This window comes from Hyperolius riggenbachi, chromosome 1 (assembly GCF_040937935.1).
Source record: "Hyperolius riggenbachi isolate aHypRig1 chromosome 1, aHypRig1.pri, whole genome shotgun sequence".
Classification (NCBI taxonomy): domain Eukaryota; kingdom Metazoa; phylum Chordata; class Amphibia; order Anura; family Hyperoliidae; genus Hyperolius; species Hyperolius riggenbachi.
In genome coordinates this window covers 202,997,506-203,022,519 of record NC_090646.1, presented here as the reverse complement: position 1 = coordinate 203,022,519, position 25,014 = coordinate 202,997,506, and positions in this window count along the sequence as shown.

Genomic DNA, 25,014 nt, shown 5'->3' with positions numbered 1-25,014 from the left:
TCTTGCTGATCCTCTCCCTCTAATACTTTTTTTTCGTTTTTTTTCGTCTCCTCTTCCTCCTCCATGTGCAGCATCTTCAGCCGCATTATCCACTGCTGCCCTTGCACCTTCACAGCCACCCTCCTCCACTCCGCCTCTCCCCTGGAGCAGTTCCTGCTCCTCTGCCCACAGCAGCCAGGTGTCCGTTAAGGAAATATTTGAGTGGAAGAAGCCAATGTCTGCCAGTCACCCTCTTGCCCGGCATCTGACAGCTGGCTTGTCGGAATTGTTAGCCCGCCAGCTGTTACCATACAAGCTGGTGGACTCTGAGGTCTTTTGATAATTTGTGGCAATTGGGACACCACACTGGAAGATACCAGGCCTCAATTATTTTCCAAAAAGGCGATACCCAAACTGTACACTACTTACACTACCTGATTGATGTATACACACACAAGATATTTGAAAGCACTTTATGCCCCCAATTTAGGAATGCAATGTGATTTCTGCCCTTTAGGGATTATAACCCTACTTTGCGTCAAATACATAATTTTCCTAGGGACTTTTGGCATGTATCCCACTCCAGCATGCCCCTTCCAGGTGTTAGACCCCTTGAAACAACTTTTCCATCACTTTTGTGGCCTATCTATGTCATGCTTTAGGACACTACAGTCCTGCTCATGCATCATACCTCCTTCTTGTTTCAAACTATGTCAAATAATTTGTATTGAGTAATAAATGAAAGATATTACGTATTGCATTTAAGAAGAACATATTTATTATATAAATGCTAGCAACAAAAGTAATGGTTCTAGGCCAATTTCCACAATAACTGAATGTGGCTTCTCTCAATGTGGAAAACCAGAAAAAAAATGCCTGTCCTATTAAAGTACATTTAAATTGTATGTATTACAACACATTATTTGTAAAGAATTGTTAGAGAACAGTCAAACTGTAGTATAAGAAAGAGACCTGGATATTGTTTACCAAGCTAGTAGAACTACTGGAGTAAATACATATATGGCTTATGATAGAAGCATACATTGTCCTATGAATGTTCCACAAGGTTGGGTTTAGTTGTTAGATAGCCTGGTTCAATGGATGGTAGCTTAGAGATCTCCCCTACCTAATCCTGGTCGCCCGTGGAGTGCAGCCTAAGTGGCTGTAGCGTGTGTGCGTGCGCGCGTGTGCGTGCGTGTGTGTGCGTGCGTGTGCGTGCGTGCGTGTGCGTGCGTGTGTGTGTGTACAGGGGATGTAAAATGTCTGTAGACTTAAAGAACATCTGAAGCGAGAGAGGTATGGAGGCTGCCATATTTATTTCCTCTTAAACAATACCAGTTACCTGGCTGTCTTGCTGATCCTCTCCCTCTAATACTTTTTTTTCGTTTTTTTTCGTCTCCTCTTCCTCCTCCATGTGCAGCATCTTCAGCCGCATTATCCACTGCTGCCCTTGCACCTTCACAGCCACCCTCCTCCACTCCGCCTCTCCCCTGGAGCAGTTCCTGCTCCTCTGCCCACAGCAGCCAGGTGTCCGTTAAGGAAATATTTGAGTGGAAGAAGCCAATGTCTGCCAGTCACCCTCTTGCCCGGCATCTGACAGCTGGCTTGTCGGAATTGTTAGCCCGCCAGCTGTTACCATACAAGCTGGTGGACTCTGAGGTCTTTTGATAATTTGTGGCAATTGGGACACCACACTGGAAGATACCAGGCCTCAATTATTTTCCAAAAAGGCGATACCCAAACTGTACACTACTTACACTACCTGATTGATGTATACACACACAAGATATTTGAAAGCACTTTATGCCCCCAATTTAGGAATGCAATGTGATTTCTGCCCTTTAGGGATTATAACCCTACTTTGCGTCAAATACATACTTTTCCTAGGGACTTTTGGCATGTATCCCACTCCAGCATGCCCCTTCCAGGTGTTAGACCCCTTGAAACAACTTTTCCATCACTTTTGTGGCCAGAAACAGTCTTTGTAGGTATTAAAATTTGCCTGCCCATTGAAGTCTAAAGCAGTCCACCCGGTTCACACAAATGCAAACTTTTGCGGAAGTTCGCATCCGCAGTCCGTGAACCCAAAATCGGAGGTTCGAGCCATCTCTAAATTCCTGCAAACATGGTGGCCAGTCACAAAATTATATTACTAATAAGTACAGTTGCATACATTCTCCAATCCCTTTCATGCTCATCTCACTACTCTGTGACTTTAGCTCATCTTACACCAATGACCTACCTCCCCCACCAGTTGTTGACCACAAATGTCCCTGAGCCTTCAATTTTCTATGCTTAATATTTCAAACTCACTTGCATATCTAGTCTTGTAGACCAAACTTTGTAATTAACCTCCCTCTTCCACCTCCTTGGGTGCTCCAAGACCAAGAGTGGCACTTAACCTCTCTGCTGTTCTAAAAATGTGCTGCGCACGGCAGGGAGGGTGTTTTTTTGCATTGTCTTTTCTTTATAGCATGTAGCTAGCCTAGCGCTAGCTACATGCTTCCCCCCTCCCTGCGGCGTCCCTCGTACTCGCCGATCGCCGCCGGCACGTATGCCCATCCAGAAATCCCGTTCTGAACGGGATTTCCATGAGGGCTTCCCCCGTCGCCATGCCGGCGGGCGCGATGACGTCACCGACGCCATCAACGTTGTGACGTCAGAGGGAATCCCGATCCACCCCTCAACACTGCCTGGCACCGATTGGCCAGGCAGCGCAGGGGTCTGGGGCAGGGGGGCACCCTCTGATGCGGTGGGTAGCGGCGAAACTGCGCTGAGCGGCTGCGATCGTAAGTGACACGCAGCTAGCAAAGTGCTAGCTGCGTGTATAAAAAAAAAATTAGCAGGGCCTGAGGAATGCTCCGCGGCCGGTTACCCCGAGCTGAGCTCGGGATAACCGGCAAGGAGGTTAATAGGACTCTTAAGTCTGGTACACACATCCAATGTTGATTGGCCAAATACTGACCAATTTTACCACCTCCATGAAGTATGAGGGTCAACAGATATTGAATAGTATGAGCTGATTGTGTAAGCAAATGCACAAACTGCATGTAGGTTACACACACACGCACACGCACACGCACACTCCCCTTGCTGTCACATGCTGGATTTCCTTATTATTACTGCTACAAACGTATTAGTAATCATTTTTATTGTGTACTGTTTACTATTTTTTTCATTGTTGCTCTTTGTTTTACGTAGTTTATTATTTATCATTATAATTTACAGGTATATTCAGGGGTTGGATGCAAGTTTATTGTTACTGCCTTTGCAATTTATAGAGATACATTTATCACACTGTACAAGTCCCCATATTCATGTTATTTATTCCTAATCATTTCAGGGCACTATTATGGAAACGTTCATTATGCACACTATGTTAACTGACCTTTTATTCTGTTCAGCATGTCTCATCGAGCCTTGTATTGCATTCCTAAAAACTAAGTATAAACATTTGATGTAAAAACTCACCATACTACACAATCCTGTATCACAAACACTTTGCTGCAAATCCAGTTACCTATTCAATGCTTGCAATACCCAGGCAGTCATCATTTTATTTACCTGGTACGTACATAGCAGCTTATGCATTAGCATAAGCATGTTGCTTTCAGGCATACAGCATTGTCAGCTAACTATTGCTTTTATTGTACTTTATTCAGCAGCATGTATCATTTCTCATCTTCTGCATGATTACTGCATAGTTTATTTACCTTTTTTTGTTGTTCTTTATATTTATATACATTAATCAGCATTTCACCCCTTCAGGGCTTTTTGAACCCCCTGATTTCAGGTTAGTGTCGAGAGGACTGCTAAGCCTGTGACTGTGGGGGACGTTGCCGGTCTGCATGGTTTTTCACATGTGGGGCGTTCTGCATAAATATTCTCCCCCTGGCACTTATTGCAAAACATATTTGTCAAAGATAAGGTGATCATTCTGATTTCCAATGTCCAGGAGGAGATGAGGATTTGGCCCTAGGGTGACTTACAGTGGAATCTGGAAGCCCAGTTAACCCTCCTGGCGGTAAGCCCGAGCTGAGCTCGGGGTAAGCCGCCGGAAGGCACCGCTCAGGCCCCGCTGGGCCGATTTGCATAATTTTTTTTTGCTGCACGCAGCTAGCACTTTGCTAGCTGCGTGCAGTGCCCGATCGCCGCCGCTACCCGCCGATCCGCCGCTATCCGTCGCGCCGCAGCCGCCCCCCCAGACCCCGTGCGCTGCCTGGCCAATCAGTGCCAGGCAGCTCTATGGGGTGGATCGGAATCCCCTTTGACGTCACAACGTCGATGATGTCGGTGACGTCATCCCGCCCCGTCGCCATGGCGACGGGGGAAGCCCTCCGGGAGATCCCGTTCTTTGAACGGGATCTCCGATCGCCGGCGGCGATCGGAGGGGCTGGGGGGATGCCGCTGAGCAGCGGCTATCATGTAGCGAGACTTTGTCTCGCTACATGAAAAAAAAAAAAAAATTAAAAAAAAAGATTTGCTGCCCCCTGGCGATTTTTTAGCAAACCGCCAGGAGGGTTAAAGAGACACTGAAGCAGAAAAAAAATTATGATATAATAAATTGGTTGTATACTACGTATACTTACTAGAATTTTAGTAGCAAAGAAAATATTCTAATATTTTTATTTTCAGTTATATAGTGTTTTTTATAACATTGCATCATTCTCATATATTTGCAGTTTGGACACTACTGAGCTTTCTAAATGGGTTCAAAAGTTCACTAGCCTGCTCTGGAAAATCTTCCCTGAAGAGGGAAAAAAGATGTCTTTTAAAGCTTATCTCAAGTGTCAGGCAGAGTTCTCCGCGACTTTGAAAGTCGTGGAGCTCAATGGCTAATTTGCATAGATAACAACTGGAGTTTCTTAGCTCTTCCTCTACTGGAAACAATATTAGACTTGTGTCTCTGCTGCTAATGTTTTTTTTTTTTCTTGGCTGTACTACACATACACATCATTAGATCATATATATATTTTTTGTTTCGCTTCAGTGTCTCTTTAAGTAGTGGGGTTTTCCAGATAATCATACCTAGATGGAATTAATATAGTGTTAAATGAGTATCTTTTATTCTGTTTAAGATTCAAATGTATGAAAATAAAATACCCAACACAAAACATCCTTATCCTCCCTTTATGGACTTGAGCAGTTTGGACACTTTAGCTATGTCCATATGTAATGAGCAACAACTGTGTTTTCTTAAAGGGAAGGTTCAGGGTAGCTCTTAAAAAAATAAAAATTCCAATCCACTTACCTGGGGCTTCCTCCAGCCGTGGGCAGCCAGGACGTGCCCTCGGCGCCGCTCCGCAGGCTCCCGGTCCCCTCCGGTGGCCAACCCGACCTGACCAGGCCGGCTGCCAGGTCGGGCTCTTCTGCGTTTCAAAATGCGCCTCACGGGGGGCGCGCTGACGTCATCGGACGTCCTCCGGGCTATACTGCGCAGGCGCAGTAGTTTCCAGTAGAGGAAGAGCTAAGAAACTCCAGTTGTTATCTATGCAAATTAGCCATTGAGCTCCACGACTTTCAAAGTCACAGAGAACTCTGCCTGACACTTGAGATAAGCTTTAAAAGACATCTTTTTTCCCTCTTCAGGGAAGATTTTCCAGAGCAGGCTAGTGAACTTTTGAACCCATTTAGAAAGCTGAGTAGTGTCCAAACTGCAAATATATGAGAATGATGCAATGTTATAAAAAAACACTATATAACTGAAAATAAAAATATTAGAATATTTTCTTTGCTACTAAAATTCTAGTAAGTATACGTAGTATACAACCAATTTATACTATTTTTTTTATTGACCAAAAAAGAAAAAAATAGAAATAAATACATTACATTATTTCTCCATTTCCCAATGACACTGTAAATAAAAACCACAGCTTTTCTCCCATTATCGCAAAACTTGAATTATGTACCTGTCAGAATTTATGGTAATGATATTTGAATCTGAAATAAAGGTGTTTTTTGGCTTTTGAAAAGTTAACTAATAATTGTATTATTATTAAAAGTACATAGACTCATATGTAAGTGTCTGTTGAACATTTATTGAGATCATTAACAGAAAACATGGGCATTACTTTGAAAATCAGTTTTCTTTCTGTTTTAACTGAGAGCAACTGATTAAGTGTAAAAAAGGGCCCTTAGCCTTTCTTGTGCTTTCTGCCTCCTTGGGCCTGATGCACTTAAAGAGAAACTCTGACCAAGAATTGAACTTTATCCCAATCAGTAGCTGATACCCCCTTTTACATGAGAAATCTATTCCTTTTCACAAACAGACCATCAGGGGGCGCTGTATGGCTGATATTGTGATGAAACCCCTCCCACAAAGAAATTCTGAGTACGTACTCTTGGCAGTTTCCTGTCTGTGAACCTTGCTGCATTGAGGGAAATAGCTGTTTACAGCTGTTTCCAACTGCCAAGCACGCAGCAGCTACATCACCTGCCAACAGTAAAAATGGCACCATGTAATAAATGTCAGAATGTAAATCAGGGATTTAAAAGATTTTACAATGGGCAAGCACTGACTAAATCATTTATACATAATTATTGTAAAAATGAAGCATCATTTTCACTGGAGTTCCTCTTTAAGTGCAGTAAGTTGCTATGCACAGGGAGCACATGGCAATTTTACTGTTACTAGCACAGTGGGAACTCCGTCTATTAACCCCTTAGTGGCATGTGCATTACCATGGTAACTAGTGTGTTGCTATGAAAATATATGTTACCATAGCAATGCAAACATTACCACGGTAGCGCATGTGCTGCTAATGAGTTAAAGGCCACTTCTCCCCCTGCAGTAGTAATGGTAAAATTCCTGTGTGCTGCCTGCGCATTGCAACTTTACTGCACTTAAGTGCATCAGGCGCCTAGTGCTTTAGCCATTTTTGTGCCAAATACCTTTTTTGAGGACCTATAATGTACCTAATGGGACACACATTTGCTTTTTGGGATATAATTATATTTTCAAACAAGTTTGTTTCTGAAACAGAAGAGAATACATTGGTAGGTCTTTAATTTCACCTTTACAAGTCTCTAATTTGAAAAATCTATAAAAGCCACATATTCTTCAGACCAAATAGGAAGCCTAGGACTTTCATAGCATCAATTCAGAAAATGCCATGAGCACAGAGGTACCCTGGAGTGTTGTGCTAATGATATCCTGACATGTACAGTGATGAATTAAATGGGCTATAAAAACAAATAATTAAACAGCTTTTGAATTCCTAATTTGATTAGTTCATAAAAATAAATTTAAAACAATAATAAATGGAAACGCTAAATAACTAACTACAGTTACAATAATTTAAACTGGCTTTATACAGTATATGGAAATTAACCTCACAAATTTTATATAGCCAGTTGATAGAGTTCTTCTTATAATGTGTTCTGTTACAGGCTTCTTGTAATAAAAAAATGTATAAGCTAGTATCTGCTCTAATTGTGTTGTTGAATAAAATGATGACTCAAAAATGATTATCTGTAATCAAGTTCACATGACTAACATATTAAAATATCTATTTACACACTTGTCATGTACATCAAAGAGTAGACTTTAGGGATGATCGGAATGACCAAATTCCATTCCGCCGGAATTGCGGAATTCCGCCAGTGCTAAATTCCGTCGCCATTACATTCCCGCGGAATTTAGCGAATTTCCATTCCGGCGGTAAAATTTAGGTAATCGCAAATGAAACCTTGTTTATGCTAAATGGTAGCCCATGGGACCTAGTGGCTGTTCCCCCCATAATTTTTTTTTTTTTTTTGCAGCAGAAGGTGTCGCTTAAGCCATGGGACCTAGCGGTGGTCCTATGGCGGTCGCTTTGGCACCGCAGGAGGTGTCGCTTACACCATGGGACCTAGCGGTGGTCCCATGGCGGTAATTTTGGCGCCGCAGGAGGTGTCGCGTAAGCTTTGGGACCTATACAAAATGGTTGGGATAGGTGAGATAGCTAGGGAGCTGGTTGCTAACATAGGATTGATTGGTTTTTGTTAACACTGTAATTGATGCTGAAATAATTCCGATTTTCATGCAGAAATCCGTTTGGGTGGTTTTTGTAAGCCTCTGATTGGTGCAGAAGTTCCGATTTTCATGAAAAAATCCTGTTGTTTTCACTTTAAACTTCTTCTAGGACTTCCTTGTGATTGTCTAACAAAATTCTGCATTCCGCCGGAATTACGCATCGTTCCACAGAATTTCCTCTATAGCACTAAGGCAATTCCGTTCCAATGGGACGTAACGGAATCACCAAATTCCGGCCAGAATCGCGGAAAAAAGAATTCCGCGGAACACGGTGAGCATCCCTAGTAGACTTTAATTCAACAGAAATAGCAGGTGAAGGACATATATACAGGACATGTAATCATTATTCTATTTCTGACATAAAGAGGATGTGTGAATAGTAAAACTATTGAAGGATATGCTAGTCCTTTTACTTTTTTATCAGTTGCCCGTTAAGCAGTGATTTTGTGCTGCAAGACCAAATAACATAAAAAACAAATAATAACAACAATACTTTTGTAATACTTAATTTGTACCTGAGATGGCAGAATAAAAAGGTTTTAGGGCTTATTCACAGTGGAACGTTGTGGAGCTGTGTTATAAACTCTTATAATGCAGCTTACTGCACTGCAATGGTAAGCCTATGGAACGGTCGTTCACAGTGCGATGTTAGCGTCACATTGTAACGTGTAGTGTTATGGTAACGCACTGCTTGCAATGTGTTACCTCTAAATGCACACGTTAGAAGGAACAGGATAGCATACTTTTCATTGCCTGTATGCTTTACTGTACCTACTGTATGCAACAGTAAGGCAGTGTTAATCTGCATTACCACATTTTATTTTTTTCGTTGTGTTGTACTGCTGCATTGCGACTTTAATGTGGCATTACAATGCAATGTCTCACTGTGAATCTAGCCTAAATCTTACCCGGGGCTTTCTCCAGCCCCATGAGCACCAATGCATCCCTCGCTGTCCTCCCGAGTGCCTCCATTTTTCCATAATCAAGCCTGGCAATTTGGCTCAGTCACACCAGTCGGCTCTTCTGCGCATGCATATCAGAGGATTTGTTTCCTTTTCAGTTCCACTCTTACAGTGTACAAGCCCTCATTAGTGCATCATGATGGCTACCCAAAGAAAATACTTTTACAGAAGTCCTGAGGTTCTGGTGCTCTCTAGTAAAGTATGTTATCATCTTATAAAAAAGTTTATTAACATTTTTACCCTCTTCATTGTTGTCCCTGGGGAAACCAGAAAAAAACAAACCTCAGAATCCGAAACACTTCCTATATCTATATCTATCTATATATATAATAGAGTAAGTGCCTCAACCTTCAAGCAAGAAGAAGAAGTAGCGCCCTGCCCCCAGGGCCGGTCCAAGCAAGAAGAAGGGGCTGGTCCAAGCAAGAAGAAGAAGAAGTAGTGTCATATCAAGCCAAGGGCAAAGAGGGATAATTTGCATATTCAGTAGCAGTGCATTGCGGGTAACCACAAATGTTCACTTATAGCTGAATTATTGCAGATTTGCTTCTGTTTTAAGAAGGAAAATTACACCAAGCTTTGCTTTTTTTAGTAGGAGGGCTTTTTGGTCCCTTTTATCCTCCTATACATTCTTAGCAGTTTGGGTCACCCTGAGCTGCTTGGTTACTCTGTTGTACTGGTCCAAGCCCTATCTCATACAGCCTTATCAATTCCTGCTATGTACTGATGAGAACCAAACATCTGAAATAGGCTGTCACATGTGGATTTGATATGACTGTATAAAACTTAAAGCTATAGGCTTGCTTGACATACCAAGGGTGAAAAGGAACAATTAGCATATTTAGTATCGGTGCATTGTGGATAATCACAAATGTTCACTTATAGCTGAATTATTGCAGATTTTCTTCTGTTTTAAGAAGGCAAATTACACCAAGCTTTGATTTTTTTAGTAGAAGGTCTTTTTGGTCCCTTTTATCCACCTATACATTCCGAGTGGTTTGGGTCACCGTGAGCTGCTTGGTTACTCTGTTGTACTGGTCCAAGCCCTATATCATACAGCCATATCAATCCTTGACATGTACAGATGAGGACCAAAAGTCTGAAACAGGCCGTCATATGTGGGTTTGATATGGCTATGTAAAATTTAAAGCTATAGGCTTGCTATACACCAGTGGTTCTGGATGCTTGCTTGGCATACTAAGGGTGAAAAGGAATTATTTGCATATTTAGTAGCAGTGCATTGTGGGTAACCAAAAATGTTCACTTATAGCTGAATTATTGCATATTTCCTTCTGTTTTAGGAAGGCAAATTACACCAAGCTTTGCTTTTTTTAGTAGGAGGTCTTTTTGGTCCCTTTTATCCACCTATACATTCCGAGTGGTTTGTGTCACCCTGAGCTGCTTGGTTACTCTGTTGTACTGGTCCAAGCCCTATCTCATACAGCCGTATCAATCTCTGCCATGTACTGATGAGGGCTAGAGATGGGAAGTTCAGATCTTTTCAATGATCCAAATTTGATCATTGAAAAGATCCGGATCTTTGATCCGAATCTCGGTTCATTTTACTGCCGAAGCATTCGGGGGTGAAATGAATAGCAGGACAGGAGAAGGGGAGAAGATGGACAGAGGGCAGGGAGTGGACATAGAAGGGAGGAGGGACGAGCAGAGAGCAGAAATGTTTGTTTGCACACAATACCCACATGCTGCAATCATTATGCTTTACATATATTTCACCTATATGCTCATCTGTGTACTTTGAATGCAAACGTCGCACAGTGAAAGAGAACATTCCCCAAAGCATTCCCAGAAGTGAAGTGCAGCTGTTTAGAGCGAGTGCAGGAGGATCATATTGCACTGCAATCACAGTGCCTGCAAAGTTACTAAGCTGTGCTGAGCTGAGCCAAAAGCTTCCAATGTGTTCACTGTGCACAACTACGGAACAGACAGCCTATAATCAGCAGCACGTTATAGCCAGTATGTGTGCTCTACATATATCTGGCAGTGGCACCCATGTCCCCTCTCTCTCATCTACCTGTCTCCCTGCAAGGCTGCCTCCCATCCAACAGAGCGATCCATCTCAGCTCTGCTTCCAGGACCCCGCTGCCCTCTGAGAGGGGGCGTGTCGCTCCTGGCCCCACCCCTTTTGTGATCCGAATCACTCATTTTGATGATTCGGATGATTCGACTCACAAAATAGATTCGGATCAAAGATCCAAATCGTTCATGATCCGGACAACACTAATGAGGACCAAAAGTCTGAAACAGGCTGTCTACATGTGGGTTTGATATGACTGTGTAAAATGTAAAGCTGTATGCTTGCTATACACCAGCGGCTCTGGATGCTTGCTTGGCTTACCAAGGGGGAAAAGGGGTAATTTGCATATTTAGTAGCAGTGCTTTGTGGGTAACTAGCTGAATTATTGCAGATTTCCTTCTGTTTTAAAAAGGCAAATTACACCAATACAGTGTGCGGCATTGCAGGAAGTGACGACAGTGGAACGCTCGATGGAACACAGAAGAGGTGAGTCATCCCCGCCCGCTGCCTCTTACTAATAGTGGCGGCTGCTACTGTGCTTAAGCAGGAGGGGGAGCGCACATGGGGGACCAAGGTGAGGGGGGGGAGGGGGGTTCCTGCTGAGCTTAAGCTGGTGGTAGAGCACACATGGGGGACCCAGTTGAGGGGGGATCCAACCCCCCTCCCTGCCGCTGTGCCCAATACCCCCTTCCTGCCCTCTACCCTCTTATGCGGCGTATGCTACGCCGCGGGTCGGCTAGTATTACTGTATATTGGTATGTAGCACTACCCTACCAGTGATGTAATGGACTAGGCTGTTTAGCTATGCATACAGTATATCTCCTCCAAGAGCATCTGGGAAGAGCAGGTCACCTGACAGCCCTAAATCTATCCCCAACTATTATAAACTTCAGAATATAAATTTGGGGGAGGAAATATTTTACACATGGTAAACATATACCGTGTGTATATATATATATATATATATATATATATATATATATATATATATATATATATATATATATTTTTTTTTTTTTATTTTTTTTTTTTCACAGTGCTGCCCATAATTATTCGTACTCCTGGCAAATTTTGACTTAAAATTATTTTTATTCAACCAGCAAGTAGTTTTTTAATAGGAAATGGCTTAAGTGTCTCCCGTAAGATAGTCAGACGATGTACAAGAGACATTATTGTGGAAAGAAAAACAAAAAAAAACAAAAAAAACTTTTATTTACATTTGAGCAAAACGTGTCCAGTCCACAATTATTCATACTCTTTACAAACTGCCGCAGTCTGTTGGAAAATCCAAAGTTCTATACCATTCCAAAAAGTCCAAGCTGTTCTAAAACATCCTATTTACCCTGAAAAATGGGGAACAGCTATTTTAATCAATTGAACAGGTGAAAAACAGCAGCTTTCTGCAGTTGGTTTGTGGACTGTCATGGCTAAGATAAAGGAGCTCAGTGAAGACCTGCGGCTGCACATTGTGGCTGCTCACAAGTCAGGAAAGGGCTACAAGGCCTTTTGTAAATGTTTTAATGTTCCAGTGGCTACAGTGTAAAGTATTATTAAAAAATAGAAGATATTCTGCACTGTAGAAAATCTCAGAGGATGTTGTCAGAAGCCAAAAAGTGACCTGTGCTGGCCAGGATAATGAGAGAGGTGAAAAAGAATTCAAGGATCACCACCAAGGCCTTCCTGTTGAATCTGGACTCTGCTGGTGGCAGTATCTCCAGGCAGACAATCCAACGGACACTGTACACTGCTGGGTTTCACAGATACAGACCAAGGAGGATGCCGCTTCTCCAGATTAGGCACACAAACGCCCGCTTGGCATTTGCAAACGCTCATCTTGACAAAGATGAAACAAAAATTCAGTTGTTCAAAAATTCAATGGTTTGGTCACAATCATGTTTCCTTCATTTGGCGGAAAAAAAGAGAAGCCTTCAACCTAAAGAGCACCATCCCCACTGTCAAACATAGTGGTGAGAACCTAATGCTTTGTGGGTGTTTTTCAGCCAATTGACCAGGGAATCTAATCACAGTAAATGGCACCATGAAAAAAGAGCAGTACATAAGGATTCTCAATGACTACATCATGCAGTCTACAGAGAAACTTGGCCTTGGGCACCAGTGGATATTAAAAAGTGGTGAAGAAATGGTTAGAAGACAACAACATTAAGGTTTTGGAGTAGCCAAGTCAGAGTCCTAACTTGAATCCAATAGAGAATCTGTGAGGGAGTTAAAGATCAGGGTGATGGCAAGAAGACCCTCCAACCTAAAAGATTTGGAGCTCATTGCTAAAGAGGAATGGGCAAAAATACCTGTGAAGACATGCAAAAAGCTGGTCTGCAATTATAGGAAGTGTTTTATTGCTCTAATAGCCAATAAAGGTTTTCTATTGATTATTGAGAAGGGTATGAATCATTTTGGGCTGGACACTTTTTGCTCAAATGTAAATAAAAGCTGAGACATTTTTTTCTCCACAATAATGCCTCCTGTACATCGTCTTATTATCTTTTGGGAAACACCTATGTCATTTTCCATCAAATAATTACTTGCTGGTTGAATAAAAGTAACTTCAAGTCCAAATCTGCCTGGAGTATGAATAATTATGGGCATAATTATAGGTACATTGCAAGGATCATGCTTGCTGAATTCTTTAGCATAGATAGACTTCCTTTTTAAATGTAGTCTTTTGTGATAGGAATACCACAATAATATACCGACCCAATAAGTAGAAACAGTGAGCATTGACTTGGAACAACAATTTCAGTATTAATATAGCCATTTGTTGTACTGCATAACGTCCCATGGATGACAACTGAAATGTTCCTAACTCTAAGATCACTCCAAAATAAATTATATTCCGTCATGAGGATATACCATACTATTCCCTCAAGGTAAGAATGTGACCACCAACATATGAGGTCTATGGTCATTGTAGACTTATTTATTTGGAGGCTAACATATTTATTTTCTTTTTGAACAATACCAGTTTCCTGGCATCTTGCTGATCTTTGTCAGTGGTGCCAGTAGTGTCTGAATCCCACACCTGAAACAAGCATGGGGCGAATGCAGTCAAACTTAAATCAAGCATCTGATCTGCATGTTTGCATCTTTGGGTCTATGGCAAAAAAAAAAATATTAGAGGCATTGGGCTCAATTCACAAAGCGGTGCTAACCCAGTTAGAGACTTTAGGCGTGATAATCATTGCACCACGCTGGTGAAAAGCCAGTTTAGGCGTGATAAGTTTAGGCGTGATAAGTTTAGATAAGTTTAGATCGCGCGCAAAGTCCTGCACGCAAAGCAGCGCCATTAAACTCTATGCGAAGTGCACTAGACTTTGCTAGCGCAAAACTTTTGATCAGCTGTGCACTGCGGTGCTAACCCAGTTGGTGCTATAGTTATCACGCCAAAACTTATCACACCTAAACTTATCACACCTAAACTTATCACACCTAAACTTATCACGCCTAAACTTATCACACCTAAACTTATCACGCCTAAACTGAGTTTAGGCATGATAAAGGGCTTTTCACCAGCGTGCTAACTGTTAGCACCACTTTGTGAATCAAGCCCATAGTATTAGAAGGACAGCAAGGCAATTTGCCTTATTGCCTTAAAAGGCAATAAATTTAAGGCAGCTGCACTAACATTTATTGATTTATTGTAGTTATAAAGCGCCAACATATTACGCAGCGCTGGACATTAGTTTAGGTTACAGACAATATTTAGGGGTGACATACAGCAATATGACAATACAGGAATACAAGAAAAACCAGATCACACAGCACAGTATGAGTACAAGGTAATGCTTTATCAGTCACTGGATGGGAGCATGGAGATTAGGCAAGTTAGGTTCACTCAAATGCATAGCATGGGTGCACAGTAATGGAGGTGCAAGATCAGGTAGGACACAAAAAGAGGAGGTCCATTAAAGGAATACAGAGGTGAAAGTGAACTGGGGAGATAAACAATTGTATCCATCCTCCTACTCCTAAAAAAAAAAATGACTGAGATGTCCCACAGTTTTATTTTATGTTTACATCTACTTTTTCATTGTTTTTATGTTTTTTGTCTCTGCTGAATGACACAGCCTTTAAAATTGCCACTATTAACCTTTTTATCTCTTCCCTGCTCTCAGAAGCTGTTCTCTGGAAATAAAGAATGTTAAAGCTGTAATTCCTTATCCATGAGGATTGGCTATAGTCCAGCTAGGTTCTGACTACTCAGGAGGAAATGTCACTTGCATAGCTAAATGTTAACTCTTTCAGGAGGAGATAAAAAAAGAACATCATGTGCATACAGATGTTACCACTGACATTTAGCTTATATCAGACAACGAGGGAACCTGACTGTGTGGTGTGACATTAACCACTTCACCCCCAATGAACCAGAGCAATTTTCACCTGTCTGCGATACTGCCTTTCATTTGGCAATAACTTTTCACTACTTGTCTTAATAAAACAATCTATACCTTGTTTTTTTTCGCCACCGATTAGGCTTTCTTTGGGGGTACATTATTAAGAATTATTTAATTCTAAATGCATTTTAGCGGGAATTATAAGAATGACATGGAAAAAAAATAATTATTTCTCAGTTTTCGACCATTATAGTCTTAAAATAAAACATGCTGCTGTGAATAAAACCCACGTATTGTATTTGTCCATGTATCCCAACATTTAAATTATGTCCCTAGAACAACATATGGCAACAATATTTTATTTGGAAATAAAGGTGCATTTTTTTCAGTTTTGTGTCTGTCACTAATTACAACCCCATATATACTAATATATAACAGAAATATACCCTCATGCCATACATAGTAAAAAGAAAAGTGGAATCCCTAACATAACTATTTATGTAATTTATTTTTTTAAATGCGTTTTTTGTGTTTTATTTTTTAAGTTTTATTTTGGTAACTGGGGGGCAAGGGAGGGGAGAAGGAGGTATTAATTTACTTTTGTTTATCTTACAATATGTAAAATGTGTAAATGTAGAGTAAAATGTCTTTTTTTTACTTTTGTGTGTAATTTTTTTTTCTACCACCAGATGTCCTCGTAATCACTGTCTTTGTGAGACAGAGACCGTATTCTTACAACAAAGATGACTGGACATAATTTTTGCTTACGGGCACTTTGATTGGTTCAGGGAAGTCTTCTTCCCTTTCACCCCAGCTCTCCGGGGTTCCAACAGTAAGCGCGGTGGGGGGGGGGGGGGGGCGATCGTGAATGCTAGTGGCTGGGTTCACGTGGGCAGGTTGGAGTTAATAACCTGTTATTAAATACAAAAAAAAAAAAACAAATAGGATATTCTGGACTTTAGGACAACCAAGAAGACCAATCACATACTGATAATGATCAATGCAATTGCAGTGGAGAGAGTTTCCAGCTTAAGGCTAAGTTCACAGTGCTCAGTTGCGTTGCAGAAAAATTTTGCATGTCAATTACTGCCCATAACCTGCCTAACTTGCTGCATGCAGGCTTGGCATTAAAGTCTATGTCCAGTCTCAAATGCAGTTCACACACATTTTAACACATGCGTTATGCAACTGACCACTGTGAATCCAGCCAAAGTTTTTGGGAGTCACCATCACAGAGGACCTGTCCTGGGCTTACAATGCTGTAGCTGTATCTAGCAAAGCACAACAACGCATGTACTTTTTCAGAAAACTAAGTAACCTTCCACAGAAGTGACTAGTGGCTACATTCTACAGATGCACTATAGAAAACATTTTGACCAACTGCAAAACAGGTACAACAGCTGCACCAAGGCTAGTAGAGAAGCCCTGCAGCGAGTTATTAAAACAGCAGAAGTCATTATTGGGTCTGAACTACCATGACTTGAACTCTTGTATAAGGCTAGGTTCCCAATGGTCAGTTGTATAATGCACGCGTTATAATGCGTTATAATGAGTGTGAACTGCAATGGAGATTGGACATAGACTTTAATACAACGCCTGCATGCAGCAAATTAGAATAAAGGTATCAGTTACAATGCAGCACTGTGAACAGGCCAATAGAATTGTATGGTGAGTGAGTTGACATGCAGAATTATTCTGCAACGCAACTGACCACTGTGGATAGGGCCTTAGACTCACTGTATGAGAAGGGCCAAGAACATTGTCAAGGACCACACTCACCCAGGAAACACCTTGGTTGAGCCCTTTCCATCAGGTAAATGCTTTAAATCAATCTGCATACACACAAACAGACCAGAAAACCAGCTTTTTCCCACCTGCCATAATCTTGTTAAACTCAGAATCTTCTCTGAAATAATTAACACTGTGAAAGCTGTTAAATGCTCTTCTGCACTCTTGCAGAAAAGCATTTGAACAAGAAGTTGTGGGATGCCTATCTGAACTGGGATCAATGGCAGACAGGTCTGAAGCTGTCTCTGTTGCTTAGTTATCACCTATAATAAAACCCCTGTGTCTCTGCATCCCGTGTCCGTGTGTGTGTTTCCCTGCGTTTGCGCTACTGCGCATGTGCCGCAGGGACACCCTTTGGACAGGGAGCAGGACAGCCAGGGGGTGGCCTGCCGGGCACGCGCACGGAGAGCAGGCGTGCTTGTGTGGTGGACGTGCACGCGCAGCGGGTGCGCATGCACGTGGCGGGCAGGACCTAGCCCGCTTTTAAATGGTCTAAGGTCTTTTCTTTTCATAGCTGGCATTTAGGAGCTGACCAAGGCTAATAACGTTTGGTAAAATCAGACCAGCTAGTTTTTATGCCACATAAGGAAAACAAAATGTAATTTAAATGATATGGTCATAATTACTTCACCAAAATGTTTTGTGAAAATAAGCATTTTTATTTGTTTTTTATTTTTATTTATATATATTTTTTTTGCAAATATGAGAATTTACATATTGCATTTAAATATTACCTCAATGATGAAAATGTTCATGAAAAATGCAATTAAATTAAAGGGGCATAAAAAAAGTGAATCTTAAAAAAAAAAGTAGATCAATAGATTAGGTATTTCTAACAATGCAGCTGCAAAAGCCACATAGTATCATAGGCCATAATGATCCCGCAGCTACGTAAGCAGTACAGTCTCTGTAAATGTATTATGTCACAATAATTTTGCCTTAGGGCATACCTGAACTATAAAAAAGGAAATATGTTTTACTTACTTAGGGCTTCTTTCAGCCCCCCATAGTCTTATAGGTCCCTCTGTGTCCTCCGGGTCCCTTCCATTGTGCCACTACACCATTGTGCTGCTGCCACTGCCAAAACATCTGCGCATGTGCAGTAGAGCACTAGTAGAGCCCTAGTCATGGACTATAGCACATGTGCAGAAGTTTAGATGCTGGCAGCAGCACATCAGAGGGGCCTGAAAAACTATGGGGTCTAGAAAAAGCCACAGGTAAGTAAAAATTGACTTTTCTTTTTTTTTCTTCTTTTTTTATATAGTTCAGGTGTGCTTTAATGCACAATACATCTTTACATAGTATGGACAGAAACAGGTTAAATGATGAATAATAATTGAATGATTGTTCAAAATTGTCTTCAATAAATTAGGAAGAAAAATGTTGCAGAATATGTATTTAAACACATTGTTAAAGAATCAGGTTTTCTTTCCCATACCTTATGACTCCAAAGAAATATGTAGGATCCTAAAAAAGAAAATATTGTAAGTCAGCCTAAAAATACTGGAATGAAAACATTGCATGAAAAACTGTCATTTGCAGGCTCTACAGAAGCTGAGCTGAGCTGAGATTTCCATCGTGTTCAAAGAGTTTTACTGCCATCTACTGGTGATGCGGCATAATTTGCCTTGGAAATCTGTTTTATGCCATTAAAATCTGTTTCTAAACTAAAAATTTGACCCATGTTTTGCACCAGTGTTTAAACCAACATAAATAAATGTATGTTTCCTACATATAGTTACTTTACTTAGAGACGTTCTCCTGTTTTCTGCAAAACATTAAGTACTGAAGAAATTACAGATGTTTTAACATCATGCACCAAATTTAAAGTTATAGGGACCCTGCAGTGGATTTATGTATCAATCCACTACTATATCCTGATAGAAAAGTGTTTTCTAAAAATATTGCTGCTAATTCTTACCCTGTAAAAAAATCATTTTCCCAAACTAGCTATCTGAAAACTGTGGCTGAATCTGCAGTTGTGGCCAGTGTCTCTACTGATTCAATCCTTATCCTCGGTCTTCTGATGAAACTTGCAATCTGCTTTATGTATGCAGAGACAGGCTCACTTCTAAAGCTGCATATACACGTGAGATAAACGTCTTTGGAAAACAGCCAATCAACAATCAATCTGCCGATATAATCATTGTAGAAAAGTTTGCAAAAGAAATCCAAAGATAATGACCACAGATATTTATCTCTCAAACTTTCAAATCTATCCCAGCGGATATGATCTGCCAATGAACATTTGTTAAACAACATTTGTATGATATCGTATTTCTTAACTTTTGTGTGCACAGCACATGCATGAAATATAAGGAAGTAAAGAGACAACAAAAGCATGTCTTGGGTCTTTTACATGATCGTTTACATGTATGCAGCATCGCTAGAAAGATTCGTCTTTTAAACGTTCCTGACAAACCTATGTAGAAGATGAAATTCTCATATTCCAAAGATTTATATCTGAATTGTGTGCCCAGTTTAAGACAACACAGAACACACAGACCAGCTGTCTTGTCTCTGAAAACATGCACAGACAGATAGCATGATTCATTAGAGAAGTGGGTAAGAAAAAATCTGGTAGAGAGCTTGGCTAGAACTGCAGATAAGGTAATGTAATAGAAAGATTTCAACACAGTTTTAATCTGGTTAGACTAAGAAGAGTAAGGCCATGTTCAACGTTGTGCTCCATGTGCAGGAACGCAGTGTAACAGAACAACGAAGTCATACCTCCCGTTATGTTGCATCACACACATTGAAGCATAGTTAATGAAACGAATGCTTCACGTTTACTGTTAACATGCATATTTAGAGGCAATGCACTGGATGAAATGCGTTACCATACCGTGACCCTTTGTACGCACCCGCTGCACTTTGAACATCGCATGGGTGGTGCATTGCAGTGTGGTAAGCAACATTACAACGCGACTGTTACACCGCACTGCAATATATCCCTGTGAACATGGCCTGAAGCCCCATTTCCAGTAGGGGTGATTATGCACAATTTCCCACACTCGGATCTAGAGGTAGATTCACAGCTGATTGAAATCAATAGGCTGCTTTTAAATTTGCATGCGGATGCTGGGAAAAAAAACTGAAGCACTGCTTTAGAATTTTGGACAACACATCCAAATCCTCATAGCCATGCATGGCATAACTCGATGGATTCAGATACATAATTGTAGAGCACAAGAGCCAGCATCTGTCTTAGAGACGGACAGTCGGTGCAAGTGGAAACCCATCTGAAAACCTTTTTTTTAGGGAATTGCAAAAGCACTTCTCTTTCAGAATAACGTGGTGGATTCATATTCTTGGATTCACTACAGGGATTCACAGTTATTTTTAATTGTGTATAATTTCCCTCTTTGACTAGGGTTTTTTCTTCTTCAGCTTTTACATTTGAACTAATACATTCTCAGTTTACAGGATCTTCTGAAAAAATTAGCATATTGTGATAAAGTTCATTATTTTCTGTAATGTACTGATAAACATGAGACTTTCATATATTTTAGATTCAAATACACACAACTGAAGTAGTTCAAGCCTTTTATTGTTTTAATATTGATGATTTTGGCATACAGCTCATGAAAACCCAAATTTCCTATCTCAAAAAATTAGCATATTTCATACGACCAATAAAAGAAAAGTGTTTTTAAAACAAAAAAAGTCAACTTCAAATAATTATGTTCAGTTATGCACTCAATACTTGGTTGGGAATCCTTTTGCAGAAATGACTGCTTCAATGCGGCGTGGCATGGAGGCAATCAGCCTGTGGCACTGCTCAGGTGTTATGGAGGCCCAGGATGCTTCAATAGCGGCCTTAAGCTCATCCAGAGTGTTGGGTCTTGCGTCTCTCAACTGTCTTTTCACAATATCCCACAGATTCTCTATGGGGTTAAGGTCAGGAGAGTTGGCAGGCCAATTGAGCACAGTAATACCATGGTCAGTAAACCATTTACCAGTGGTTTTGGCACTGTGAGCAGGTGCCAGGTCGTGCTGAAAAATGAAATCTTCATCTCCGTAAAGCTTTTCAGCAGATGGAAGCATGAAGTGCTCCAAAATCTCCTGATAGCTAGCTGCATTGACCCTGCCCTTGATAAAACACAGTGGACCAACACCAGCAGCTGACATGGCACCCCAGACCATCACTGACTGTGGGTACTTGACACTGGACTTCAGGCATTTTGGCATTTCCCTCTCCCCAGTCTTCCTCCAGACTCTGGCACCTTGATTTCCGAATGACATGCAAAAGTTGCTTTCATCCGAAAAAAGTACTTTGGACCACTGAGCAACAGTCCAGTGCTGCTTCTCTGTAGCCCAGGTCAGGCGCTTCTACCGCTGTTTCTGGTTCAAAAGTGGGTTCATGCTTCCACCTGCTGAAAAGCTTTATGGAGATGAAGATTTCATTTTTTAGCACAACCTGGCACCTGCTCACAGTGCCAAAACCGCTGGTAAATGGTTTACTGACCATGGTATTACTGTGCTCAATTGGTCTGCCAACTCTCCTGACCTGAACCCCATAGAGAATCTGTGGGATATTGTAAAAAGAAAGTTGAGAGACGCAAGACCCAACACTCTGGATGAGCTTAAAGAGGAACTGTAACGCCAAAACGGCCCCTGGGGGGTACTCACCTCGGGTGGGGGAAGCCTCAGGATCCTAATGAGGCTTCCCACGCCGTCCTGCGTCCCTCGGGGGTCTCGCTGTAGCCCTCCGTGCAGTCCGGGCAGCGGTGACGTCATTATTTACCTTCCTGGCTCCTGCGCAGGCGCTCTGATGCCTCTCGGCGCCGAAGTAGGCGGAAATACCCGATCGCCGTCGGGTCTGCTCTACTGCGCAGGCGCAAGTTTCCGGCGCCTGCGCAGTAGAGCGGACCCGACGGAGATCGGGTATTTCCGTCTATTTCCGTGCCGAAAGTCGCCACAGCGCCCCCGCTGGAGCCAGCAAAGGTAAATATTGAACTGACAGTCGGCACAGTCGCCGGCTGTTCGGAGGGCTGCGGCGAGACCCCCGTGGGACAGAGGACGGCGTGGGAAGCCTCATTAGGATCCGGAGGCTTCCCCCACCCGAGGTGAGTACCCCCCAGGGGAGGTTTTTGTTGTTACAGAGTCTCTTTAAGGCCGCTATTGAAGCATCCTGGGCCTCCATAACACCTGAGCAGTGCCACAGGCTGATTGCCTCCATGCCACACCGCATTGAAGCAGTCATTTGTGGAAAAGGATTCCCAACCAAGTATTGAGTGCATAACTGAACATAATTATTTGAAGGTTGACTTTTTTTGTTTTAAAAACACTTTTCTTTTATTGGTCGGATGAAATATGCTAATTTTTTGAGATAGGAATTTTAGGTTTTCATGAGCTGTATGCCAAAATCATGAATATTAAAAAAATAAAAGGCTTGAACTACTTCAGTTGTGTGTATTTGAATCTAAAATATATGAAAGTCTAATGTTTATTAGTACATTACAGAAAATAATGAACTTTATCACAATATGCTAATTTTTTTAGAAGATCCTGTATATTTGTAAAAGAAGATTTGTTTCACTTTCTCAGTGACCAGAACTTTTTGAACGTTAAGGCCGTATTTACACTTAATGTGTTGCATTGAGATGCATCAAGTTGCCTGAGGGCTAGATCACAGGCTCAGTTGTGTTGAAGAATGGTACTGCATGTCAACTCACTGCCATTACAATTCTATGGGCCTGTTCACAGTAACTGACCACATTATTCTAACTCGCCGCATGCAGGCTTTCTATTAAAGTCTATGTCCAGTGTCCACTGCAATTCACACACTTTATAACCCGTGCATTATGCAACTGACCACTGTGAGCCTAGCCTAAGGCCTAGTTCACATTAGAAATCACCAGCCCAAGCGCTGAACGCTTTTGTAAGAGCTTTTCCCTGCACTTTTCTAAGCACTTTTGTTTGCCCATTTTTTTTTTCTTCCTGACAGCAATCAGGAAGTGAACACTTTGACCTTGAGCTTAATAAATATAATGTATTAATTTTAAAAAGTGCTCACCAAATCGCTTTTCAAAGCGCTTTTTGTTAGCGCGTTTTGCAAGCACTTTGCAATTTCCCTATGCTTTGTATTGAAGCGAAAACGCTCAGGAAATGGTGCAGGAACCGCGTTTGCGATTGGAAAGAAAGCTCATCGCTCATGTGAGAATATTCACATTGAGAAACATTGCTCAAGTGCTTTTAAAAATTGCCTGCTCTTTATAAAAACCAAAAGTGCTCACAGTGTGAACGAGCCCTAAATGGTAGATACACTAAACTGTGGTGATTAGAGCATACTGCATTGCATGTAAAATATTGCATTCCGCTCTACTCATCGTGACTTTATGTATGTTATTCTGCTTACCACAGTTTAGTGAATACACCCCGAAGTGAATGGAAACCTCATGATAAGCAGAGTGATGTATGTGTATGTGTGTGGCAGATAAACTGGGCAACATGGAGACATAGTTTTTAGAAGTCCCATCTTGCAGCACTGAGCCGCTGGCTTGATTCTATACAGGACCTGACCAGGATACTATTTGTATGAAGTTTGGATGTTCTTCATATTTACATAGGTTTACAACAGGTACTTCAGTTTCCTCCCACATCCCAAACACATACAGATAAGTTAACCGGCCAACCCCTTGCTATGATGGACATATGACTATAGGGATTGGATTGTTGGCCCCTCTGAGGGACACTTAGTGACAAAAACAATGACAGTCAAGTGCTGTGGACGATGTCGGTGGCAGCGCAGTATAAAAACATTTTATAATAATATTTAAAAATAATAATACTAACTTATTGTAACTATATGTACCCTTTTTGGACCAAAACAGCTCTTAGAAAAAGGCGATAAAGATGAAGACACATTTGAAGGAAAAGTGGCTAGTTTATTCAATGATAATGTTTTATTTATATTTTGGACCCAGTCCTGTGGTGCTGTGATTGCTTTCCTAGCTATTAGAAGACCCTCTCTAAATATGGTTCTTTGGAAATGTGCAAACTGAGATTCATCCAATAACCCCAGCAGATGCATCCCAGGCAAACACTGGCTTATCTAGCACTTCAGAAAGAAGGTGGGCTTCCTGCTTTTAGAAGCCTTTTACTCTATCACACTGCCAAACCAGGTGCCAAAAATCAACTAAATCTCTCTGACATTTCAGGAATTCAAGAATGTTAATTCACCCTTGTTTTGGCTATTCTGGCTTGCAAAATATAAAACTGAAATAATCTCCCATTGGCAGAAATAGAAGCAATATCATTTGATTCCATTGCCTCTTCCCAATCTTGACCATCTAGTGAGGGATATTTTCATGCTATTAATGCATACGTTGTTCTGTATCTGAATTCACTGATGCATGAATCATGGATGTCTACAAAGCTGAGACTTAAAGCGGACCTGAGCTCAGAACTTCCTCTCTTCTCTAAAAGATATGCAACAGCATAACCTTTAGATAAAAATATTTGTTTGTTACAGCTGATACAAATCCTGCAATAAATCTGTTGTGTGTCTACTTCCTGCTTTGATGGAAGCAGGCATAGGGTTAACATCCTGTGTTTACAAATAAGCTGATCTGCCAGGGTAGTCAGCTGACACAGCTGAGTGATCAAATTACAGTGGTGATTAGTCACAGTTGAGGGGATTTGACAAGCTGAACTCTCTAAATACAAAAGGGCACATTTCTCTATGTTTCCGTTCTGCCCTGTGCAAGAGTTCAGGTCCACTTGAAAGGAGTAGGACTGGTGCCTGTCAGGGACAGTGATAGTTGGGGATGGTACAGAGTGTGGGAAAGTGTACAATATAGAATTGTGTGATGCATGTGTAAGTGTATAGCACAGGAGTGAATGCAGAGAGAATTGCAAAATCTTGTTCAAGTGGATAATTGTATA